Source organism: Telmatherina bonti (genome assembly GCF_933228915.1).
Source record: "Telmatherina bonti genome assembly, chromosome: 11".
In the NCBI taxonomy this organism is placed as follows: Eukaryota; Metazoa; Chordata; class Actinopteri; order Atheriniformes; family Telmatherinidae; genus Telmatherina; species Telmatherina bonti.
The window spans coordinates 30,980,031-30,989,486 of NC_136629.1; positions in this window are offsets into that span (position 1 = coordinate 30,980,031).

Below are 9,456 nucleotides of genomic sequence, written 5' to 3' on the forward strand. Positions count from 1 at the left end.
AGTGTCATAGTTTGTGTACATGTTTGTATTAAAACACAAAATTTACGGGTCTTCCTAAAATAATCTATCAGACACCTGCAGCGAGTTCAGAACTCTGCTGCTCGAGTCCTCACTAAAACTAAGAAAGAGGACCACATCAGTCCAGTTATGAGGTCTTTCCACTGGCTGAATGTCCATCAGAGGATCGACTTTAAAGTTCTGTTTCTAGTTTATAAAGCTCTGAATAGTTTAGGACCAAAGTACATCAGAGGTCTCTTGTTCCATTATGAACCTATCAGACCCCAGGTCATCTGGATCAGTTTGTTTTGTTTTTTTTTAATCAGTTCCCAGAGTCAAAACGAGACACAGAGAAACTGCATTCAGCTTCTGTGCTCCACATGTCTGGAGCAAACTCCCAGAAAACCTGCTGAAACACTCAGTTTATTTAAATCAAAGTTAATAACCCTCCTGTTCTCTGCTGCATTTTAATAGTTTTTATTCAAAGCTATCTTTAGTTTAAGTTCAAACCAACATGTTGCTGGAAATGATCATGATTTAATAGTCTTTATTTAATGCTATATCCTTTCCCTTGCTTTCTTCTTTTAATTTTAAATTATGCTTTTATTTCCTAATGTTTCAGTTTCCTTGTTGTTGAATTGTGCTATAAATAAACTAGCATTGTCTTGTCTTGCCTATTAAGCATAAACATTTAAATGAATTTCAAATGTATTATAATGTTGTCCATCATTGAGAAGCACAAAATTATAACTTTACTTGTCACTGAAATGCTCACTATTGTTAGTATTATTGAGATGTTACTGGTTTAGACATTTAGGTTTAGACCAAAGCTGTCCCGCTCTGTCCCTTTAAAACCTTTTTACTATTGCATAATAGCTTCTCTTAAAAAATACACACACACACAGAGAAAGAAGCCCATTTGGAATCAGCTGCCAGAACACACATATCTATAGTCCCATTTTCAAGTATTTCTAAGACAACCCAGATTAAATTGTTTATTGCATAGACGTTTTAGGGATGTACTTTAGCAAAAATAGCAACATTTTATGTAATCAAGTGCAAATATTTCTTTCTAAATGTGATCAGTGTAAACTATTCAGCTCAAAGATTCAGAAAAACAGGAGAGTCTGTACAATGGAAGAAGTCCAGGCAGGTCTTTAATACCAGGAAGCAGCACAGCATAATTATTATGCCCTAACCTTGTTTATTCTGCTTTATGACTGTGGGCAGCCAGGAGATCTGTTTTTATTGAGGTGTCGTTTTTGTAGCAATCCAGATTACTGCAGCACAGCTTCTGATTCCTGCTTACACTGGCACCACAAACCATAAACAGGCTGCAGTCTGACAGAAGCTAAGTCTGATAAAAATAAGAATGCAAGGAAGTGAAATGATAATCAGTGTAAGAGGTTGTGCAATGTGCCAGTGTGAGCGGATGGCTGTGCAAAGTTTGAAGCCAAAACTTGACAACAGAAGTATCTCTGTTGCATAAAGTTGTGCTGGCAGGTACATTTTACTCAACATGAAAATCTAAGTTGTGTAAAAAAATATTTTTCTTTAATTAGAATTGTTTTTAAGTTTGGTCCACCGAATCTGAACGTTTCTTACAGAGAAGCAACACAGAAAGGTGGAGAGGAGGCTACTAGTAAGCAGGATTAGTGGCTTATAGATGTAATTTTAGGTTCAGTTGTGGATATTCTGTCTTCAAGATGGTTCATGTCTTACAGGGTTGTGTCAGCCCAGCAACATAATCTGTTCTGCAGGTGAAGCATCGTCTTCTTTTTCTGTTTTTTCTTACAAATGAAAAAAATAAAATAAATAAAAGCACATTTGTGGATGGTGAGGAAATATAGATTCAATTCCACCTGCAGTCAAATACTATTAATTGGCCTTTACTCATCTTCATCTTTTTGACAGATGTGTCATCAGAAGGTTGCTCGTGTATCAGAGAGTCTGAATCTAGTCACTCTAAATCAGGGATCACCTTCACAGGACCTTCTGAGCCAAGCTTTCAATGTTTCTCTGCTGGAACACACCTGATTGAAATCAATGGCTGATCAAGATGGTGGTGCAGAACTTGACAACAAGCTGCTAGAGAGCCATTTCTGTCACAGAGGAGGGCTGAGGTGTGGACCCAAATGCAGGTAATCCGGCGAGGATGCAGGAACAAACAGGTTTTTATTCCAAGAGGCAGGAATACAGGAAACATGGGACACAGGGAACTAACTAAATACAATGAATCTACGCTGGAGAACAGAAAACTAAGGGTGTAAACGTACAGGGACAAAACAAGACTCAGGTGAGGTAAATGAACTAATAAGACCAGGTGAATCAAATGAACAGGAGCAAAATCTAAACAAGAAACAAGACACAAGGAAACTAAACTGGAAAAGCTGCAAAATAAAACAGGAAACCTGAAACTTAGACACAAAAAGTCCAAACTATAACACATTTCATTTCAATCAGATGTGTCAAAACCGGGTCCCTATTGTAAATCCTACAGACTTTAAAAATGTTTTTGTGAATGTAACAAATAATGTTTCTACATTTACATCCATACCCACATTTATCGTATGAAATGTTTTTAAAATGAGTTAAAATCTTTCAACAGGATTTTGTATTCAATATTATTTTCATTACATTTTCTGAATCCGGATGACAAAAACCTTAAATTAGACCAACTGATCTTCAGCTGTTATACATGAACTTGCATGTATCCACAGGAAAATTAGGGCTAATGTACCAAGTTGATAAAAACGTTGTTGTTCTGTTTAGTGAAATGTCCATTGCTAGAGCTAGCTAGGACACAAGCCATGAATAGGTTTTTCTCATTCAGGCTCAAGGCTTTCTTAACAAGACAATAAGCTTTACTTGTTTTATGAGTTAACATACAAAGTATGCAGCTGCACAGGAACATACAGACACAGATGTGCAACACTACCAGTCAATGAAGTGCAGGATGTTTTTCAGAAAAAAGATGCTAAAAAAACAACAACAAAAAAAAAAGCAGAAAAGAAAATAAATTCGAAATATGTTAGTTAGCATAAATCAGCAATCAATACTATTATCCTTACTTTTCATTTATTCATTCATTCATTTTCTTAACCACTTGGTCCATACAAAGGTCGCGAGAAGCTGGAGCCTTTCCCAGCAATCACTGGGTGACAGTATCCTTACTTTTCTTCTTTTTTTTTTTTTAATCCAGTAGCATTTTTGTTCAGATAACTTGCTAACTACTATATCTGTATATTTGAGTTATTTAAGTCACAGTACACAAAGTATTCTTTATCTCACATTCATCATTACAGTTAGTGTCAAACTTGTTCAGACTTTTACTGAAAGTACTGTAATAAAGCAATAAAGCTATTTTTTTGTTTTTTATTTTGACACTACATTTCTTTTTCAAAAAATTAGAGAATGTACACAATGTTGTAGAGATTCAGTTGTGCCTATTAATCATAACTGAATCTTTCCAGTCATTCAGCAAGTCTCACAGAATGGATAATGAAAACCTCCTTTTCATTTTATCGTAAGTTAATATATTTGATGTTTTTTTTTCCTTCATGCACTGAAAGTAAAGAAGCAACCCCCAGAATAATATCCATAGAGCCCCCTGCTGAGCCAGTCCTGGTTTTGGTCCAGGCATCCAAGGTTTATATTCAAGAAACAAGACCCTCTAAAGGCCATGAGGAAATATTATGAGGCAAATGGGGAAATGTTTCATATCTTTGCAAAGCCACAGCTTACTACAAGTAAGAGCTTGGTTAGGCTGGATGAATCATCAAATACTGAACTGTGGCATAGAAGCCAAAGCAATGGTGTCTTACTCAGATCCCTTAATCTTACTGTAATACCTGTTTGCATCATTAAAACTTTGTGCTGCTCACTAGTTTTGATGGGACACTGACATTCATTACATTTAATCCTGGAGTCATCATTGTCCTGCAGCATCCCTAGGATGAGAAAGCACACATCACCACTTTCTGTTTCCAGCCCATATTATCATCTATCAGCTGTATTTGCTTTGCAGCCCTATGTCGCGTGGCACCAACTGGACATAACACACTGACCATTTTAAATTGTTAGAAGAAGAGAAAAGAAGAGAAAGTGACAGTCAGAGATAAGACGAGTCAACAGCAGACTGACTTTTAATGGCTGAATAGGGTGCAGAGAAGAGACAGGGCAGGGGCTGAATTAGCCTTAGTTAGGAAAGGCAGAGTGACAATCCGTCAAAGATCAGTAGTGTTAACAAATACACAATTTTTAGACATATAATAAACTGTTCCAAATCCAGAGAAAGTCTTTATTTTTAACTGCGACATTTGATACTTAAAAATGTGCAGTATTGGACATTCTTTTCATTTTTGGACTAAAGAAAATGCTTCCTATGCAGTCCTCTACCCAGAATGTATTAAATTAATCCAATAGCGCTGTGTGAGCACTGACAGTCATTTTTGGAGTTTTATAGGCTTCAGTTGTAGAATTAGAGTAGCTGTGGGAGGAGAAAAATCTCCACGTGGAAAGAGAACCAGGATGTTGTGCTACAGGTTCATGGGATTTCACACACATCCTCACCTCTGTGGTGGGTCTCTGCTTTTTGACAGCCTCGGTAACAAGCTGCTGGAACTCTTTAGACATGGCACTCTTAGACACTTAGACATGCCTGTGTAGTTTGTGTGTATGTGAAAGCAGGAGACGGGAAGAAAAACAGAGGGGCAAAATAGAGACAGTAGAAAGAACGGCTCCGGAATATGTCAAGCCAAAAGGCTGCGGCCACTTCAGGATGACTGTAGGGAGAATGCTGAAATTTACCTTCTCTTTCGCTCTAATAGTAAATCTCAATCTGGATGAGGTCCAGTGCATACATTTTGTGTGTGTTTTAAAACTAAAGTAAAGGTGCTGTCAATGAAATTAAGCTGAAATTTTTTTATGACAAATGTCACAAAGGAACACGGGAAAAAAAGAAACGGTTTGTGCATTAAATTTTGCTGCAGTGACAGCGAGTTCCTAACAATTCCCGCAATCCAAACTATGAAATACCACACTTTGAAAAACAATGTCGTGTCGTGTGAGTCTAATTCCAGCCCTGACCCTTTGCCTTGCTCCTCATGCCTGCACTTCAATACAATCCTACACAGATGCTATACACATGTAACCACTGCAATAGGCTATTGCAATCAATCCTTAAAAGGAAGTGCAACCATCTGCCTATTGAACAGGCACTCAAAAGAGAAGCACAAGGAGAAAAAGCACACACTCTCTTCTATGTAAACATGCTTTAGCAGGAGGAGAGGGGTCTTTAAATGCTGGAAGCAGAGATGCAGGGTTGTGGAGGGGATACTGGAGACTGAGGGTGAAAAGATACAGAGGAGGAGGGCTTGGAATGTGTCAGGAGATGTAAGTAGTCTCACCTCCTGCTCGGGGAGTGTACGTTACCCTGGAGTAGGATATTATGTGTTTATGTGAGAGAGGCAGAACAAAACAGATGTCTCACCTCAGGACGAAAGGTTGTCAGGTGATGGAGTCCATGACTACCAAATGCTCTGTATGCTTCTACACCACACATCACACTTACATGTTCACTCGTCTTTGCAGATATGCTTACAGAAGGCAGACATATATATATATAAAATAAAACCCTTAGCTGTGTTGACATTGTCATGTATTGTGCTTCTCTTTCGCTAAACACAGTTATGCAAACACACACATCAGCAGCGGCTAACGCTCGAACACTTGAGGAGTAAGTCAACAAGGTGATTATGAGGAAGTTTTGAAAATGATCCAGGTACTGAATTGCCACAAAGAGAGGTACTGCTGACAGGACTGGTTATAATACAGTCCAAACACTTCTCCTGGCGGATGTAGACAGGCTTACGTTAGACAGTTAAAGCACTAAATGTATTACAAACATGAACACTCACAGGGATGTGGAAAAACACACAGTCTTACGTCTCTGTCTGTCTCTTCTGCCTCATTCACTCAAACAATGGGGACCCAGCCACCTCATCCCTTCCCGTGCTCCAACCCCCCCCCCACCACCAACCCGTACCCTCCCCACCCCGCCACACACACAAGTACACAATGGGTGTATCCTATTTCTTCCAATAATATCAACCCAGGTGACGTGACCGTACCTGGCATTAGAGCTGAAAATAGCTTTTAAATTTGATTCCCTAAATTCTCTCGGGAAGTCACAGTGGTCTCATCTGTCTCTCTCAGTATCGAAAGCTCTTTCTGTATTTACCAGCTGCAGATGAACGCAAACACAGTGTCCAGATGTGGAGACATGTCTGATAAGAAGATAAAAGACGTGGAATAAGAAGAAGAAGGAAAGAATAACCAGCTTTAGTGAGACAGATGATCATGCAAACACAGAACTTAAACCATCTGAAACAAGCAACATCAGCTAAATCAGGCCTTCCCAGCGTACCTCTTGCCTTTTAGAACATATATCACATTTAATTCCATGTTGTATAAAATTATATTTTGAGCCACGACAATAGTTAGTAGAATATTGTACATTCCTTGCATTTATTTGCTTGGGTTTGCTTCTCTGTTAACATTTGCCACTCCAATGACCTTTTGCTTGGACTATGTTGCATTCTAAACAGAAATGCATTGTAAAAACAAGCCTGATTATTTATTTGCAGGGGTTCACAGTCAGTTTTAATGTTGGATGCCAAACAAATGCCTCTGAGATGAAGGCAGATTTTGAAGTGTTCCTTATAAAGTCAAACCTGAAATGTGACTACTCGCTAACAGATCCTTATTCACTTCAGGCAGACGGAGCAGCTTTATTATATTATTCTAAATTAAGTGGGAAATTTAGACAGATCCTGAGGCTTTAAGACACAAATCTATAAACAACAAAGAAATGAAAAATTGAGTGTTTGGAGGAAAGTAACAGGAAAGGTTTAAAAAGAAGTTAATGTCATCTCTCTTACAAACACATATTGCGCAAGTTTGTTTAAATACAATAAATTCTGTATTTATTTACAATTATATGAAATAAAAACAATAAAAAATTAGGAGGAAAAAATTACAAAAACAAAAGACTTTTTTAAAGACTGGACTAGAAGTAGTTAGTCACAAATGTGTGAAAAATGATCCAGTTATCACAAAACAACAAAGTTAAAGGAAACCTTTAGAAATGCATAAAAAGTCTGCTATGAAGACGATATATATCAAGAACGGTATGCAGAATAAGTGACTGCATTTACAGGAGCATTCGGAATATTTCTGGAGTATCCCAGCATGTGTTGTACACGTAAACATCCCATTGTGCTTCCAGAAACCTGGACAAGGTCCGATCCTGTGAGAAAAGTCCCTGCTACTGGGAGCCCTCCGATGGAAACCAGGACACTGTGGCATGTAAACACCTCATCCAAGCTTCTTAACATTCTCTGGAAATATAGTGGTTGAGTTAATAAAAAAATCAGACATTGTTGTACATCAGACTAGAAACCTGGATGCTTTGATGACCAATGCTGGGATATGAATGAATGTGTTGGAATAAAAACAGAGCCTGGGAAAGACACAAACTCAGGCGTATGTGTATGCAAACACACTTAATGTAATGAAAACATGCAAGTCATAGGAATAAGTCCTCCAGCTGAAACAACTTTAATAATTTGTTCATAATCTATAGTAAAATTTAAGAAGGTTTCCTCTACACTACTGTCCAGCAAACTGGCAGGAGGGAAGTACAATTCATATGAACATTAAGGTAGTGCAGACGCCATTTTCAAGTGTTTCCTTCAAAGGAATTTATATATCTATTTAAAGCAAGGTGTGTGTCGTAATGATGAGAACCAGTCTTTTGCCCACAGTAGAAAGCAATCTGAGCATTCTCTGATTGGACTGGAGAACCAGAGATGGCTACTAAGAAAGCTACTAAGAATGAGGTCACCAGCAAAGTCTGTGCAACAAAAGAATCTTAAATGAAAAAGCTAACAAGCCTTGAAGTCAAAAAGCCTTCTGCAGGTGACCCTAATCAGATTAACTACTCCACATATTCAAGCAGAACTTGGTAACAAGCTGTGTCGCAGATCCATTTAATTCAAATCTGGTATGTTGAAGCAGGGACACACCTAAAACCTGCAGGACGGCAACTCTTGAGGATGGAAACACTAAACTGTCTTCTTGGTTGGGTTTGGGCAACAACACCTGTTGAATAATGGTAGCAATGACACATTTTTATTCTTTTTTTAACCATTGTTAAATTAGCTATGCAGTTCTTCTCATAACCACTAGAGGCAGTAGCTCGTTTGACTTTTAAAAATAGTTAATTAAAGATAATTTCTGCTTTCATTGGGAGATGAAAGCATAAATTTCTGTGTTCATTGGTGTTTTGTTTTAAGTGAAAGAGTAGTCTCAGATTAGTCAACGTTTATTTCTATGCTGAAACATGACAAAGATAAATAAAGTTCAAAGAAGGAAACAATATAACATACAAATCTGCAGTCCACATATTTAGAGGCACAGTAAGAGTCTAAATAATAAAACATATTCAGCGGGTGCCAGTGGTCAAACACCACAGGAAAGTTTATAGCCTACAATTAAATTTAATATGGGGTGCTTGCCAGATAATGACCCATGAATGTTAATGACGAGAGGCGAGTGATGGATCAGGAACACAACTCTCTTTTGCCACCAAAGGTTTGGTGTTATTGGTCTGTCAGTAATATATCCAACACAGGAGAGTGACATAAAAATAGTCCATTTGTAACCAAAGGAATTCCATCAGCACAAAGTTGTTTTTAGAAAAAGCCAGAGATCAGAAATTGACATATCAAAGTTGTTTTCTGCCATCCTCAAAGCAAACCACACTGCACTTAAGACGAACTCTGTAATTAGCATAATGAGGCAAACTACTGCTAATACACAAATAAACTAATATCTGGAACAATACAATAAGCAGCATTTATGTGTGCCCCTGCCTAGCAAGTCATTTTCAGTGGGATGTAATAGTTCCCATCCGGCACACTGACAGAAACATTACGACGATGGAGAGTGATGAGATCCTCATAAGCCTCTGATATTGTATGGAGCCACACTGAGTGGAAAAAAAAGACTCCCTCTGACTCCAGCTGCACTGGCAACAGTCAAAGCCACCCTGCAAGGGACAGCACAGGCCACAAAAGCAAACTGCTGGTTCACCATAAAAATCTTTCTCTGGCTATAAAGAAACAATACAATCAACTTTCCAATTTAATCAATTTTTAATAGGGATGACTGTATAGTCACCTTCTCTTTATTAGTTTGAGTCTTGTTCAGGATTGTTTAGACAATGTTCTCTTTTCCAAACACGATGCGATATGCTGTTTAGTCCCACACAGGCCTGCGCTGCTCATCAATCAAATTTAGCCACAACCTGAGAATGGTTTTTCATTCTCATCATGCAGAGACATCCCTCATGCAGAGTTGTGTAATGCCAAACATGGCTCCACTGCTGCGTCAAAT